Raw genomic sequence first — 16,351 nt, forward strand, 5'->3', positions numbered from 1 at the left:
CACTTGACCTCCACCATGGAGCGCGCAGGGTCTAGTCTCCCTTCGCAGGCAAGTTGGAGCAGTTCCCACCACCCTGCGCATCTGGCAGGCGCAAAGAAGGAGCGCACCTCCAACACCCCAACTTCTCCGACCTCAGCTTCCTCCCGGGTCTGCAGCCCGGGGTAGAGGTTCCACGTAGGGAAGGGGTCGGCGGGGCAGTGGCAGCCCCAGGAACCCCTCAACGGCTTCCATCCCCTCCCTGCGGCTGCGGCCCCTTCCTCGGGGACGCGCGCTGGGCCGGGGCCGCCGGGGCGGGGAAGGGTCGGCTCGGGGCGGGGAGAAGCGTTTATATAGCAGCGAAGAGGGGTTGGGAGCTAACGCCCGCCTGTGGGACACCGGGAGGCCAGAGGCTGCCCGCGCCGCTTCCGTCCCTGCCAGGGTCTCCCCGGTCACCGCGGGTCTCCCGGGCGGGGGGCACTGGGCACTGCGCTCCCGCCGGTGCCTTGCGCTCTGCTTCGCGCGCTGCAAGGAGATCTGCCCGGACTCGGGAAGGGCCGGGGACCGCGAGGACGTTTCCCCGAAGTAAGTGCTGGAACCGCGGTTAGCTGGACCGACCAGAGCCAAAACTAGGTTGGCAAGTGGTCAGTGGTTGCATGGAAGGGACGCGCCGGATGCAAGGGGCTACGTGAGGACCCCGGTAAAGAAACGAAGGTAAGAAGCTCAAACCCGCTTCTTCTGTTTCCACCTTCTCCAGGCAGCGTTCGCTGCCCTTCATTGCGACTTTTTCTCGCATCCTCCCCTTGGAGCGCGCACAGCACACTCGGGTCGCTCTCTGCACCCGGCTCCCTGTCCCCCACCGCACGACTGCTCCACTAACAGTGTCCCCACGCCCAGCACAGGGTCTGGAGTGTGGCAGATACCCGGGACGGCACGGGAAATGAATGAATGAGGTTATAACCAGCCGGGGTCAAGAAAAGTCCCTTCTAAGCCCGTTCAGACCCTGCCTGTACGTTTGCTCCTGCAGTCACCCACATTCATTAAAGTTGGTTGAAGTTTTATTGTTGACTGAAGGGAGGAGAGAAGACGGGGGAAAAAATCCGCCCTTTTATGAATGCCCAGTAACATTCTACAATGAGTGGAACCCCAGCTTACTGGCTCAGCGTCAACTGTGCAAATGATGTCAGCGGGGAGCGGGTAGGGGCAGGCAGGCGGGAAGAGGAAAAATATTGGCTCTAGGAAGTGATTTATTTTCTTCTGTGTCCTTTGTGATAAAGATTTCTCATTTCTCTTTTTAGAAGTCTACTCTATAGAGATATTAGAGGTGGCCTTTGTCAGTTGGAGGAAAAGTTTCCATAGGGGACTAGGATGGTAATGTCGATTAGCAATAGCTGAGGTGTCTGTAAAAATCATGAGGCTTAAGACAGGAAGGCTATTACAAGTCTTTCATTAAGAATTTCTGCAGTTAACCAAATCTGCAGTCATATTGCTTTTTTAAAAGAAGGATCTATTTGATGAGTACTATTTTAAGATAAAACTTTCCAGTATGGCATTGTGTAATACATAGGTGGCCTTAAAAGTTTTCCTTTATAAAGGAAGTTATCAGCTTTCTCTCTCCTTCCACATTTTATTCCAAAATATTAGAAGTGCAAAGGAAACCTGAAAGGGAAGCTTATCTTCTACTCAAAAGGCTGGATTAGAAAACTGTCCAAAAGGCCGCTGTATCATGTGAAATCAAATTTTATGGTGTACATAAAAGACTTTAGGTGACGAATCCTTGAAGAATCATCTTTAACCTTTTCTGTATCAAGAAAAACCATCTACTTTTACTAAATTTTCTTGTGAAACAATTCTCAGAAAAGACCTTTGTTAAATATACTTGCAACTTGCACTTTTCACATCCCTTCAGATAGTCCAAATTGCAAGAAAGTTTGGATATTTGGAATGTTTATCAAGAAAGAATTTTTTTAAATCTATTTACATGGACAGTGCCAAGAGCAACTAATTAAGACACTAAACAAAAGTCAGATTATAAGCACTGTGGATAAAAGTTGGTGCATTATGCATCGATATACATGGTATTCTATGTAGTCCTGCTAATACAATAGTATTAAAAATGACTGAAAATACCTTCTTTGACAGTAAATATCTACTGTCCCTGAAATTTCTCAAGAATATACCATTGCCAGGTATACAATCTACAAATAAATAAAAGTGATCCCAACTAATGAGGGTGTATTTGTAACCAAAAATCACTCATTCTTACAGTCCCAAGAAATAAGTATGAAGATCAGATTGTTCTATGCTTCTTTTATAAATGTCATGAATATAAGACTTCTTCAGGGTGATCAAAAGTTGGACAAAACCTTTTTTTCTCTTGTCCTGACCTTTTTGTTGTTTCTTGTCTTTGCTGTTTAAAGTAGGAAGTGGATAAGCTTTGTTATGAAAAGAATCCAGATTCAAATTATAGAAGAGCTTGAAGTGAAGTGAAAGTCGTTCAGTCGTGTGTCTAACTCTTGCAACCCCATGGACTATACAGTCCATGGAATTTTCCAGGCCAAAATACTGGAGTGAGTAGCCTTTCCCTTCTCCAGGGGATCTTCCCAACCAGGGATTGAACCCAGGTCTCCCACATTGCAGGTGGATTCTTTACCAGCTGAGCCACCAGGGAAGTCCATAGAAGAGCTTGGACAGCCGCTTAATCTCTCTGAGTCTTTTCTCACCCGTCACAGGGAGCATGATACCTACGTACCTCACAGGGATGTGTGAGGAAAGAAAAAAAAGATTCTTATAAAATGCCAGGTACACATGATCAATAAATGAGGGTGATGGTGATGGTAGTGGGAATTCTTAAGGGTCAAGGCCCCTAGGAGTGTTCCCAATAATTCATTTATCATTGAGCCCAATTTTAGTCCATATTTTGAGCTCACTGAAATACCTTGTTGCCATGGAGTGTAAGATGATTGTAACATGATTCATAGACATGCATAGCTCACCCAACGTTGTAATCTCCCTTTTCCACCTGGAAGTGTTCCCGTTGGTGGAGATCATTTAAGGAAAGACCAGTCACTCAGGCATGCTGCCATCCCGAAAGAGCTGTTTGGGAGTTGTGGCTGTTCTGATTCGTTCCGTGTCTCTTTGCCTCTTCTGCTTTACAAGTTAGAGGAAATTTTCTAGAAAAGCCCAGTGGTGCCTGCAGGTCGAAGACTTTGAAAAATGCACCCACTGTTTTAGTGTCTTTGGATAATGGTTTTGTGGTAACAAAAATATCTTTCTACTTTCAGCAGAAAGGTATTAAGTTTACATTTTCAGAATTTTAAATTGAAGGCCTATAAAGCAACCTTCAGTTCTTCAAGGGAAAGGAAAACTTAGAAAGTGTACAGGATGCTTTACAGAACAGTCAAGGCCAAACTTTTTTCAATGAAGAAATAATAGTTAGAAAGATTTGGTCTTGCTCCTTATCCAGATTCCTCGTCCTCCTTCCAAACTTGTCTTTTCTTGGGGTGACCCCAGGGTGCTGACAGGGAAATTTGGATGAAGATACCATGAGAAAAAATGGATACTGTTTGGCTAACATAAGCAATGCACAGAAGGAAAGGTCTCCTGTGGCTCTTGTAACCCTTATGTTTCCCACGGTACCTGGCACTTAGTCGGTACTCAAGAAATATTTGATAAATCAATGACTAATTTTAAGTCACTTTGCAATTTTAGTGAAAGAGTCTGGCTGAAGTACCCTTTTCATGTAAATCTGGAGCAGTTGTACTTAGAAAATCCAGACAAAAGAATCGGGAAGAAGATTCTAAATCTTACCTTTATGAGTCATCTTGATTGACTGAGATAACCTTAAAAACTAACACTTTTTATGATTCCAAATAGCAAACCTCAGGAAATTTGCTGATTTAATTTTGCCATGAAAAGAAAGTTTTCCCCCAAATGCTAAAAAGATGAAGAGGAGGCAAGAAAAATAAAGCATCCAAACCAACTCTGTCTCAAGCCTTAGCATTCCCCTTAAGTCACAAAGAGATAATAAATATACATTTAACCATTCTTTTAGCCATTTATAGTTAAGGATGAGGTATTGATTTGACTCAAACATGTTTTTGCAATGCTTTAAGTACTGTATCCTAAACTTTAGAGGGGAAAGATTTTGCCAGAGTTAGTTGGCAAAGGCATTTGTGTTGGCTTGAAAACCCATAAGCTAATCACTTATTGAGTCCTTTAAAAACAACTTGATGAATGTCTGGCAAGATATTATGACTGAAATTCTCCATTGCATGAGTCCAAATACAATAGAACTTTGAAGATTCTGGGCGAGTCAGAGTCATATTTGGCGATGTTTGTTTGGTGGGGGAAAAAAATACCAGAGTGTATCAAATGGCCCATGTGCTATCTTTCAGTACCCCACCTCACCATAAGTCAGTAGGTGTGGATAACACTATGATCAATCCCATTTATGTATGCATGTCTTTGGGCAGATGGCATTTTGTGTTGTAGTAGATTTCCCTGATGCCCAGGCTTTTCTCTTCTCCACTGGCTGGCAGAGGATATCAGAGCCTTGTGCATGCCCCTTCTGCATTCGGCGTTTTGCTGCAGGCTTCTTATGTCAAGCCCCCCTGGAGGCCTTGAGGGTTTTCTCTGGCCTTGGGAGCATGGTTGACTCATGCAGAGCAGGCTAGAGGGGCCTGGAAGTTAATACTCTGGGAGCAACCCCTTACCCAGTAACTGATGAAAGCTGGTGAATAAGTATCCTCTGGCTTCTCACACCTTGGGGGAGGCCACTCTTGAGGTCTGATCTTTATGTTCTTCCTGAGGTGCCCAAGGGGATGAGCTCCAGCTTCCCAGAACACTAACCCACTTGCTCATTCACAGTTCTACCTGGCTCCCTGTCTCACCTCCCTGCCCCTCTACTAGTGATTGGAGGGATCCTCTCCTCAATAAACTTATTGCACAAATTCTTGTCTAGACTCTGCCTTGAGGGAACCCAACCTACCACATGCTTGTTCAAGGTTTCAGTAAAGGCAGTGTTTTAGCCCTAAGTATTCTGTAGATTGTATCCTAGCCAAAAAGTGAATTGTATTGCTCTTTGTCCTGCTTGTGATGCTAGCTGTCTTGCTGTTTCTCACCATGTACACTATTTGCTGAACCCATGGTAGGCAAGATGCGAGCTGAGAGGCTGGAAGTTTTCTTAGCATTTTTCTAGGAGCCATGGGAACTGCAGATGCATTTATTCTCTTCTGGCTTGTGCAGCAGCCATAGCAGCATATGTAACACAACATCCCCACACACAACCTGTGTCCAAGCGAGTACCATGTGGCATGCATGAAGTGAAGTGAAAGTTGCTTAGTCGTGTCCGACTCTGCAACCCCATGGACTGTAGCCCGCCAGGCTCCTCTGTCTATAGAATTCTCCAGGCAAAATACTGGAGTGGGTTGCCATTCCCTGCTGCAGGGGATATTCCCAACCCAGGGATCAAGCTGGGTCTCCTGCCTTGCAGGCGGATTCTTTATTCACAGGTAAAGAATCTGCCTGTGACATGCATGCACGGTGCTTTAAATGATCTCAGCTGTTTCACAGTCATTATTTATAAGGCATGACTGAGAGCCTGAACATGACGTCTTGGCTAATTTTCTCTCTCCCCACACTCTGCCCCTTCAGGGTCTCCTGTCCCACAGATTATGTAGGTTCTGCCCTCTGTAGCATCCTCCTAGCACACAATGCCGCCAGTTGAGCACACATTCCGCAACAGCAGTAGAGGCTACAACAGCGAACAGTTATATCCCCAACACATAGCGAAACTCAATGCCAGGCATCGCAAGGAACGCATGTTGCAGTCCTTGCCCTCACGGGGTTAGAAGAGCCACCCACTGCATGTGGAGCGTCTTTGTCTGCCATGGCCAAGTCCAGTCCACTGGCTGTCCTTAGGAGAGTGCAGGAAAGCCTCTGCAGAGGCAACTGCACTCCTGTGGAATTTTATTACTATGGAACCACACATGCCAGGCCCACCCCTTCAAGCTGGGGATTTTTATTTTTACGGCATTCACAGCTCATCCATATGATCAATTTTCTAAATCTGAGGACACAGCCTTCACAATACACTGTCTACATCATAGGACACAGCCCTCACAGTACACTGTTCTACACAGGACACAGCCTTCATGGTACACTGTTCTCCATAGGACCCAGCCTTCACAGTACACTGTCTACACAGGACGCAGCCTTCGCGGTACACTGTCTACATAGGACACAGCCTTCACAGTACACTGTCTCCATAAGACACAGCCTTCACGGTACACTGTTCTCCATAGGACATAGCCTTCACAGTACACTGTCTACATCATAGGACACAGCCTTCACAGTACACTGTCTACCTAGGACACAGCCTTCACGGTACACTGTCTACATAGGACACAGCCTTCATGGTACACTGTCTACATAGGACACAGCCTTCACAGCACTGTCTCCATAAGACACAGCCTTCACGGTACACTGTCTACATCATAGGACACAGCCTTCATGGTACACTGTCTCCATAGGATGCAGCCTTCACGGTACTGTCTCCATAAGACACAACCTTCACGGTACACTGTCTACATCATAGGACACAGCCTTCATGGTACACTGTCTCCATCGGACGCAGCCTTCACGGTACTGTCTCCATAAGACACAGCTTTCACGGTACACTGTCTACATAGGACACAACCTTCACAGTACACTGTCTACATCATAGGACACAGCCTTCATGGTACACTGTTCTACACTGGACACAGCCTTCACAGTACTGTCTCCATAAGACACAGCCTTCATGGTACACTGTCTACATCATAGGACACAGCCTTCATGGTACAGTCTCCACAGGATGCAGCCTTCACAGTACTGTCTCCATAAGACACAGCCTTCACGGTACACTGTCTACATCATAGGACACAGCCTTCATGGTACACTGTTCTACACTGGACACAGCCTTCATGTTACACTGTCTACATAAGACACAGCCTTCACGGTACACTGTCTACATAGGACACAGCCTTCACGGTACACTGTTCTACATTGGACACAGCCTTCATGGTACACTGTTCTACATTGGACACAGCCTTCATGGTACACTGTTCTACATTGGACACAGCCTTCACGGTACACTGTCTACATAAGACACAGCCTTCACGGTACACTGTCTACATAGGACACAGCCTTCATGGTACACTGTTCTACACTGGACACAGCCTTCATGGTACACTGTTCTACATTGGACACAGCCTTCACGGTACACTGTCTACATAAGACACAGCCTTCACGGTACACTGTCTACATAAGACACAGCCTTCACGGTACACTGTCTACATAGGACACAGCCTTCACAGTACACTGTTCTACATTGGACACAGCCTTCATGGTACACTGTTCTACATTGGACACAGCCTTCATGGTACACTGTTCTACATTGGACACAGCCTTCATGGTACACTGTCTACATAAGACACAGCCTTCACGGTACACTGTCTACATCATAGGACACAGCCTTCATGGTACAGTCTCCACAGGATGCAGCCTTCACAGTACTGTCTCCATAAGACACAGCCTTCACGGTACACTGTCTACATCATAGGACACAGCCTTCATGGTACACTGTTCTACATTGGACACAGCCTTCATGGTACACTGTCTACATAAGACACAGCCTTCACGGTACACTGTCTACATAGGACACAGCCTTCACAGTACACTGTTCTACATTGGACACAGCCTTCATGGTACACTGTTCTACACAGGACACAGCCTTCATGGTACACTGTTCTACATTGGACACAGCCTTCATGGTACACTGTTCTACATTGGACACAGCCTTCATGGTACACTGTTCTACATTGGACATAGCCTTCACGGTACACTGTCTACATAAGACACAGCCTTCACGGTACACTGTCTACATAAGACACAGCCTTCACGGTACACTGTCTACATAGGACACAGCCTTCACAGTACACTGTTCTACATTGGACACAGCCTTCACAGTACACTGTTCTACATAGGACACAGCCTTCATGGTACACTGTTCTACATAGGACACAGCCTTCATGGTACACTGTTCTACATTGGACACAGCCTTCATGGTACACTGTTCTACATTGGACACAGCCTTCATGGTACACTGTTCTACATAGGACATGGCCTTCACGGTACACTGTCTACATAGGACACAGCCTTCACGGTACACTCTCTACATAGGACACGGCCTTCATGGTACACTCTCTACATAGGACACAGCCTTCATGGTACACTGTTCTACATTGGACACAGCCTTCATGGTACACTGTTCTACATAGGATGCAGCCTTCACAGTACACTGTTCTATATTGCACACAGCCTTCACAGTACACTGTCTATATCATAGGACTCAGTCTTCACAGTACACTGTTCTACATAGGACACAGCCTTCTCAGTATACTATTCTAAATCTCCATCTTAGGACACAGCCTCTACAGTACAATGTTCTGCATAAGAAAGTGAAAGAGAAAGTGAAGTGGCTCAGTCGTGTCCGCCTCTTTGCGACCCCATGGACTGTAACCTACCGGGCTCCTCTGTCTATGGGATTTTCCAGGCAATAGTACTGGAGTGGATTGCCATTTCCTTCTCCAGGGTATCTTCCTGACCCAGGGCTCGAACCCAGGTCTCCCGCATTGTAGACAGGTGCTTTACCATCTGAGCCACCAGGGAAGTCCTATGTCTGCATAAGACATAGCCTTTATAGTATACCTTTGCACAAATCAGTCCATATTTTCATCTGCATAACCCAGCTGGGGCCCCCGCCACCTCGGGCCCCCTCTGGGGTCTTCACACTTTCAAAATGGCATCTCACATGCTGTTCCTTCTCAGTAAGGACCCACAAACCACCCCCAAGCTCTGGGCCTACTCCTGTGTCCCAGAGTCACAAAAGCCAAGATGCCATGGCTCCCCTTGCTTTCACCAAAATTGCCTACCCCGGTCAACCAACTCCGCCTGAGTATATGGTCAATATGTCATGAACTCAGTCACAATGGGGGCCCCTTGGGGATGCCCTCCTTGAACCATTGGCTGCTCATGCTTCACTTTTTGGTATGTGACAGTCCTCACTGCCAAGTGGGGACTGGTGGTCTCACAGTGCTCCTTGTCATCATCCCTCATTACCCCATAGTCCAAGGCACTGGGCTCCTCAAAGCCACATGCCTCTTGCTCCAGCATGCATGTGCAATGCTCTAGCCTTCCTCCTGTCTCTGCAACGTGTGCCCTTGTGCAGCGTCACAGAGCTCACTGTCCATATTCACCATCAAGGCAATCTGGAACACCCACCCCCTGGTTCCAGTGGCAATATGCCACTCTGTCCAGCAAATGGGAATTCACCCCCTGTAACACCTTCTCAAGGCTGTTTGGTGACCAGTCCACCACCTCCCAGTCTTCAACCAGGGCCCACACCAAAAAGACCCTGGCCACCAGGTACCACATGCTGTATGGCAGCCACTGGCTTCTGCCATCCAGCAGAGTCTTAGACTCTTCTACCTTCTGTGTGTCCTGCTGACTATGCCCATTGTATCGCTGACCCTGCTCACTGTGCCAATTGTTCTCACTGTTCCTCATGGTTGTGTGCTATTCAACTGAACCCATGGTAGGCAAGGTGCAAGCTAAGAGGCTGGAAGAAAATGAGAGGAGGAACTTCAGACACAGTTGTTCTCCTCTGGCTGGTACAGCAGCCATAGCAGCAGATGTAACAAAGCACAGCATCGCCACACACAACCCGTGACCAAGCAAGTACCTCGTGATGCTCCTGTGCAGCCCTACAAAGGCTCTCAGCCGTTACATAGTCATATTTACAAAATGTGGGTTCAGAGGGCCTGAACACATCATCTTTGCTAATTTTTTCTCTCCCCACATGAATCAAGAATGGAATTCTTGCTTTCCACAGGATTTTGAACAGAATTTTGTCCCCAGCTAGTGCTATTTCAATTGTATCTGGGTCAGTTGGCTTGTTGGTTGTGACCTGATCCTGAATTCCCATAAGCTCTCTGAGAACAGTGTCAGGAGCCTGTGGAGGGAGATATCAGCAAAGGCTCAGTGTGATCCCATCTTTAGAGACATAGCATCTTCCAGGGGTTATGAGAAGTGGCTCAAACCCATGCTCCGCAGAATGGGACCAGTGTCTTAATATTTCTGGTGGATGTTCCTACCTGCTCACAGCTTTGGTCACCATTTCTTTCCTGTGGTAGTGGTCTCTCATAGGAGATATGGAGATAGGTAGAAGTGGATATTGATAGGAATTGACTCACATGATTATGGGGGCTGAAAAGTCCATTTACAAGCCGAGGCCCAGGAAAGTCAGTGGTGTCATCAGTCTGAGTCTGAAGGCCTGAGAATCAAGAGCTCTGGTATCCAGCAGCAGAAGTAAATGGACTTTCTGGCTCAAGAAGGAGAGCAGATTCACCCTCCCTCTGACTTTGTGTTCTAATCAGGCCATCAGTGGATTGGGTGATGCCCACTTGCCTTGGTGAAGGTTATCTTCTTTATTCATTCTGTCAATTCAAATACTAATCTCTACAGGAAACACCCTCACAGGCAAATCCAGAAGTAATGTTTCATCATCTCTTGCACACGTAGTCGCTTCAGTCGTGTCCAACCCTTTGCAACCCTATGGACTGTAGCCAAGCTCCTCTGCCTGTGGGATTCTCCAGGCAAGACTACTGGAGTGAGTTGCTATGCCCTCTTCCAGGTGATTTTCCTGACCCAGGGATTGAACCCGCATCACTTATGTCTTCTGCATTGGTGGGTGTGCTCTTTACCACTAGGGGCAACTGGGAAGCCCTTAGCATCTCTTAGCTCAGTCAAACTGACGCATGAAACTTACCATCACATTTCCCAGTTACTTACTAATCCACCTCTAACCCCAAGCCAGACCTCTCCACGGAACTCAGACCCAGACATCTAACTGTCCAAACATCTTCCACCAAAACAGCCTAAAAGCCCTGTTCTTCTTCCGAGTCTTCCTCAGTCCTATCTGATCGGTCTCTACATCCTGCCATTTGTTTCCCATTGATTTCGGCAAACCCCTCTCCATCCTCCCTGTCATCTCTGCTCTTGGTCCCCTAACACCATTTTCTTTTTCACCCAGACCACAATTGCCTCCTTGACCACCTCCCTGCTCTGATCTTTCTCCTAGCATTTTCCATATTTCAGCTTCAAGTGAGTTCCCTAAAACTGCCTGCTCTTACTTTTTTTCTGCCTAAAATCCTCCATTGCCTTTGGATTTTAAATTTAAAATCCTTGTCATGGTTGAAAATCCCCCACTATCCAACCTTTATTCACCTCTTCCTGTCTCCTGCCTATTTCTTTGCCACCACGGCCAATCCTTCAGGAGACATTGCTCTCTCACCTCCTGCCATTAACATTTGGAATTTCCTCGACCTAGAACAGTACTCTCTGGACTTAAATCTGGCTTACCCCTTCTCTCCCTTTAGGCTCAGCTAACACACCCATTCCTTGGGAAAGTGTTACTGAGTCCTGCCCAGTAGGTAAGATACCCTTCCCTGAGTCCCTACTGTACCCTGAGTTCCCACCATTCCCCCTGAACTGTGATTGCTGTGTCTTCCATGTTCACCAGGTTATCTTCAGTACTAACCACTTCTTAGATAATAAATATCCACTGTAGAATAAATGAACTGAAATCGGGGCTTCCTTACTAGCTGATTACAAAGGGCAAGTCACACAACCTCTCTGAATTTTCATTTTCACATCTAAAGTATAAATCCTATCCAAACACAGAGGTTGAGAGGATTTTGTTAGTTGGTACTGAACTACCGCACAATTGCACTCATCTCACACGCTAGTAAAGTAATGCTCAAAATTCTCCAAGCCAGGCTTCAGCAATACATGAACCGTGAACTTCCAGATGTTCAAGCTGGTTTTAGAAAAGGCAGAGGAACCAGAGACCAAATTGCCAACATCTGCTGGATCATCGAAAAAGCAGGAGAGTTCAAGAAAAACATCTATTTCTGCTTTATTGACTATGCCAAAGCCTTTGACTGTGTGGATCACAATAAACTGTGGAAAATTCTGAAAGAGATGGAAATACCAGACCGCCTGACCTGCCTCTTGAGAAATTTGTATGCAGGTCAGGAAGCAACAGTTAAAACTGGACATGGAACAACAGACTGGTTCCAAATAGGAAAAGGAGTACGTCAAGACTGTGTATTGTCACCCTGCTCATTTAACTTCCATGCAGAGTACATCATGAGAAATGCTGGGCTGGAAGAAGCACAAGCTGGAATCAAGACTGCTGGGAGAAATATCAATAACCTCAGATATGCAGATGACACCACCCTTATGGCAGAAAGTGAAGAGGAACTAAAAAAGCCTCTTGACGAAGGTGAAAGAGAAGAGTGAAAAAGTTGGTTAAAGCTCAACATTCAGAAAATGAAGATCATGGCATCTGGTCCCATCACTTCCTGGGAAATAGATGGGGAAACAGTGGAAACAGTGTCAGACTTTATTTTGGGGGGCTCCGAAATCACTGCAGATGGTGACTGCAGCCATGAAATTAAAAGACACTTACTCCTTGGAAGAAAAGTTATGACCAACCTAGACAGCATCTTGAAAAGCAGAGACATTACTTTGCCAACAAAGATCTGTCTAGTCAAGGCTATGGTTTTTCCAATGGTCATGTATGGATGTGAGAGTTGGACTGAAGAAAGCTGAGCACTGAAGAATTGATGCTTTTGAACTGTGGTGTTGAAGAAGACTCTTGAGAGTCCCTTGGACTGCAAGGAGATCCAACCAGTCCATTCTGAAGGAGATCAGCCCTGGGATTTCTTTGGAAGGAATGATGCTAAAGCTGAAACTCCAGTACTTTGGCCACCTCATGTGAAGAGTTGACTCATTGGAAAAGACTCTGATGGTGGGAGGGATTGGGGGCAGGAGGAGAAGGGGACGACAGAGGATGAGATGGCTGGATGGCATCACTGACTCGATGGACGTGAGTCTGAGTGAACTCTGGGAGTTGGTGATGGACAGGGAGGCCTGGTGTGCTGTGATTCATGGGTCGCAAAGAGTTGGACACGACTGAGTGACTGAACTGACTGACTGACTGAACAGAAGACTTTTCTTTTAGATTCATCAAGATAAGCATTATGCTTGACCTGAGCCTGTGATATTCTGCGATGGTAAAGCCCATGTTCCAGGATGCCTAAGTTTAAAGGGCGCTCTGATAGATGGGCTTTGGGTGGGAGCCAGAAGGAGGAAAGTACCATGTAGCTAAAATTATCTTGCTTTCAAACCCTAGGTGAAGTGTGTGCTTGGAAATGAAAGTGATATAATAACAAATAAGGTACCTAATTCCCTCACACACAGTTTCTTCCAAATAATCCTTCTCCTCCAGCTTCAAGATCTGCATTTCCTGGGTTAATGCCACGAATCCAGTTTCTAAACTGAGGAGCTTTTTCCAAGAGTTTTGCCTTAAAATATTATTCTCCACTGCAATTCCTCCTCAGTTTCCCCCTTCTCCAGGACTGCTGTCATTGTTCTTGAAACACACCATTAAGCCTCTCATTCTTGGGCTTCCAGGAATTTCTGAAAATCGTTACAAACCCAGTTTCACATTTGTAGATGTAACTGGGTGGAGGCAAGCACTAAATTAATTAACAGATTTGCACTGGGCAATGATTAAGGCAAAAAACTTTTTATATTTAAGTAATGGAAAAGTGGTTAAATATATAATTTGGGTAAAAATTAGGATAATAAAGCACCTTCAAGAGCTATGTATCTGCACATGTTCAAGACTTTTATTTTTAATTTTAATTATTTAAAACTTTCTTGAAATACAGTTGATTTATAATGCTGTGTTAGTTTTGGTATACAGCAAAGTGATTCAGTCATACATACATACAGATAGATTTTTTAGAATCTTTTTTTTTTCCTCTAATTTTATTTTATTTTTAAACTTTACATAATTGTATTAGTTTTGCCAAATATCAAAATGAATCCACCACAGGTATACATGTGTTCCATTATATATTATTACAAGATACTGAGTTAGTTCCCTCTGCTATACAGTAGGTCCTTGCTGTTCATTAATTTTATTTAGTAGTTTGTGTATATTAATCCCCAACTCTTACTTTATCCCTCCCCTCCTTTTCCCTTTGTTAACCATATGTTTACTCTCTACATCTGTGAACTTATTTCTGTTTCATAGATATGTTCATTTGTGTTGTGTCTTAGATTCCACATATACAGGTGATAGCATGTGATAACTATCTCTCTTCCTGACTTATTCCACTTAGTATCATTATCTCCAGGTTCATCCATGTTGCTACAAATGACATTATTTCATTCTTTTTATTGCTGAATAATATTCCATTGTATATATATATGTGTGTGTGTGTGTCTGTGTGACAGTGAAAGTTGCTCAGTTGTGTCTGACTCTTTGCGACCCCATGGACTATACAGTCCATGGAGTTCTCCAGGCCAGAATACTGGAGTGGGTAGCCTTTCCCTTCTCCAGAGGTTCTCCAGGGGATCTTTCTGACTCAGGAGTTGAACCAGGGTCTCCAGTGTTGCAGGTAGATTCTTTACCAACTGAGCTATCAGGGACGTCTATCACATCTTCTTCATCCATTTGGCTGTTGACAGACATTAGGTTGCTTCCATGTCTTGGCTATTGTAAATTGTGCTGCAAGGACATTGGGGAGCACATATCTTTTCAAATTATAGTTTTCTCCAGACATACACCCAGGAGTGGGATTACAGGACAGAAACTCATTGAAATTGACTTGGATTAATATTTTCAAAATTTCATTGTCAGTTTGTTGTTTGACTTTTCATTAGATTACAGGATCCCACTCCTGGAATATGTTTGGAGAAAACTATCATTTGAAAACTATAAATATTATAGTAGCTCTGTATTTAGTTCTTTAAGAAAGACTTTTAAATATTATTTGGTAAGTTACTGCTTTGGCACACCTACCTAAGTCTATGGCAATCCAGTTTATTTTTAATATTAATTAATTTATTTTAATTGGAGGCTAATTACTTTACAATATGGTATTGGTTTGCCATACATTGACATGAATCCATCACGGGTGTTCATGTGTTCCCGATCCTGAACCCCCCTTCCACCTCCCTCCCCATCTCATCCCTCTGGGTCATCCCAGTGCACCAGCCCTGAGCACCCTGCCTCATGCAATGAACCTGGACTGGCGATCTGTTTCACACATGGTAATATACATGTTTCAATGCCATTCTCCCAAATCATCCCACCCTCACCCTCTCCCACAGAGTCCAAAAGACTGTTCTATAATCTGTGTCTCTTTTGCTGTCTCGCATACAGAGTTATTGTTACCATCTTTCTAAATTCCATATATATGCATTATTATACTGTATTGGTGTTTTTCTTTCTGGCTTACTTCACTTTATATAATAGGCTCCAGTTTCATCCACCTCATTAGAACTGATTCATATATATTCTTTTTAGTGGCTGAGTAATACTCCATTGTGTATATGTACCACAGCTTTCTTATCCATTCATCTGCTGATGGACATCTAGGTTGCTTCCATGTCCTGGCTATTATAAACAGTGCTGCGATGAACATTGGGGTACACGTGTCTCTTTCCCTTCTGGTTTCCTTGGTGTATATGCCGAGCAGTGGGATCGCTGGGTCATATGGCAGTTCTATTTCCAGTTTTTTAAGGAATCTCCACACTGTTCTCCATAGTGGCTGTACTAGTTTGCATTCCCACCAACAGTGTAAGAGGGCTGCCTTTTCTTCACACCCTCTTCAGCATTTACTGCTTGTAGACTTTTGGATAGCAGCCATTCTGACTGGCATGAGATGGTACCTCATTGTGGTTTTGATTTGCATTTCTCTGATAATGAGTGATGCTGAGCATATTTTCTTGTGTTTGTTAGTCATCTGTATGTCTTCTTGGAGAAATGTCTGTTTATTTCTTTGGCCCGTTTTTTGATTGGGTTGTTTATTTTTCTGGCAATCCAGTTTTTAAGTTTGCTGAGCCTGGGATGCCCACCCCATCCTGAAACACAAAGTTTATGAATGCTCTTTATTTCTGTACATCCCCCAAACTTGTGCACACTTAGCCATTTACCGGCTTCCCTGGTGGCTCAGCTGGTAAAGAATCCGCCTGCAATGCGGGAGACCTGGGTTCAATCCGAGTTGGGAAGATCCCCTGGAGAAGGGGAACAGCTACCCATTCTAGTATTCTTGCATGGAGAATTCCATGGACTGTATAGTCCATGGGGTTGCAAAGAGTCGGACACGACAGAGTGACTTTCACTTCACTTCACTTCAGCCATTTGTAATTAACAATCATTATACTGAGAAAAATGGGTAAATTAATGGTTGAC

At 44.9% G+C, this 16,351-nt stretch overlaps 1 protein-coding gene across 2 annotated transcripts in view; it reads left to right on the top strand.

Moving 5' to 3' along the window:
* Positions 1 to 420: 420 nt before the first annotated feature.
* Positions 421 to 16,351, top strand: part of LOC147378887 (collagen alpha-6(VI) chain-like) — a 172,280-nt gene continuing 156,349 nt past the window's right edge. Inside the window, exon 1 of one of the 2 annotated variants that reach the window (XM_086416185.1) lies at positions 421 to 690. The gene's annotated coding sequence lies outside the window, so the exon portion shown is untranslated. The remainder of the gene's footprint in view (positions 691 to 16,351) is intronic. The other variant, XM_086416177.1, reaches the window with a different exon arrangement.

This window comes from Bos grunniens, chromosome 1 (genome assembly GCF_055505025.1).
Source record: "Bos grunniens cultivar Pamir isolate PY7600 chromosome 1, Bosgru_T2T1.0, whole genome shotgun sequence".
Lineage (NCBI taxonomy): Eukaryota > Metazoa > Chordata > Mammalia > Artiodactyla > Bovidae > Bos > Bos grunniens.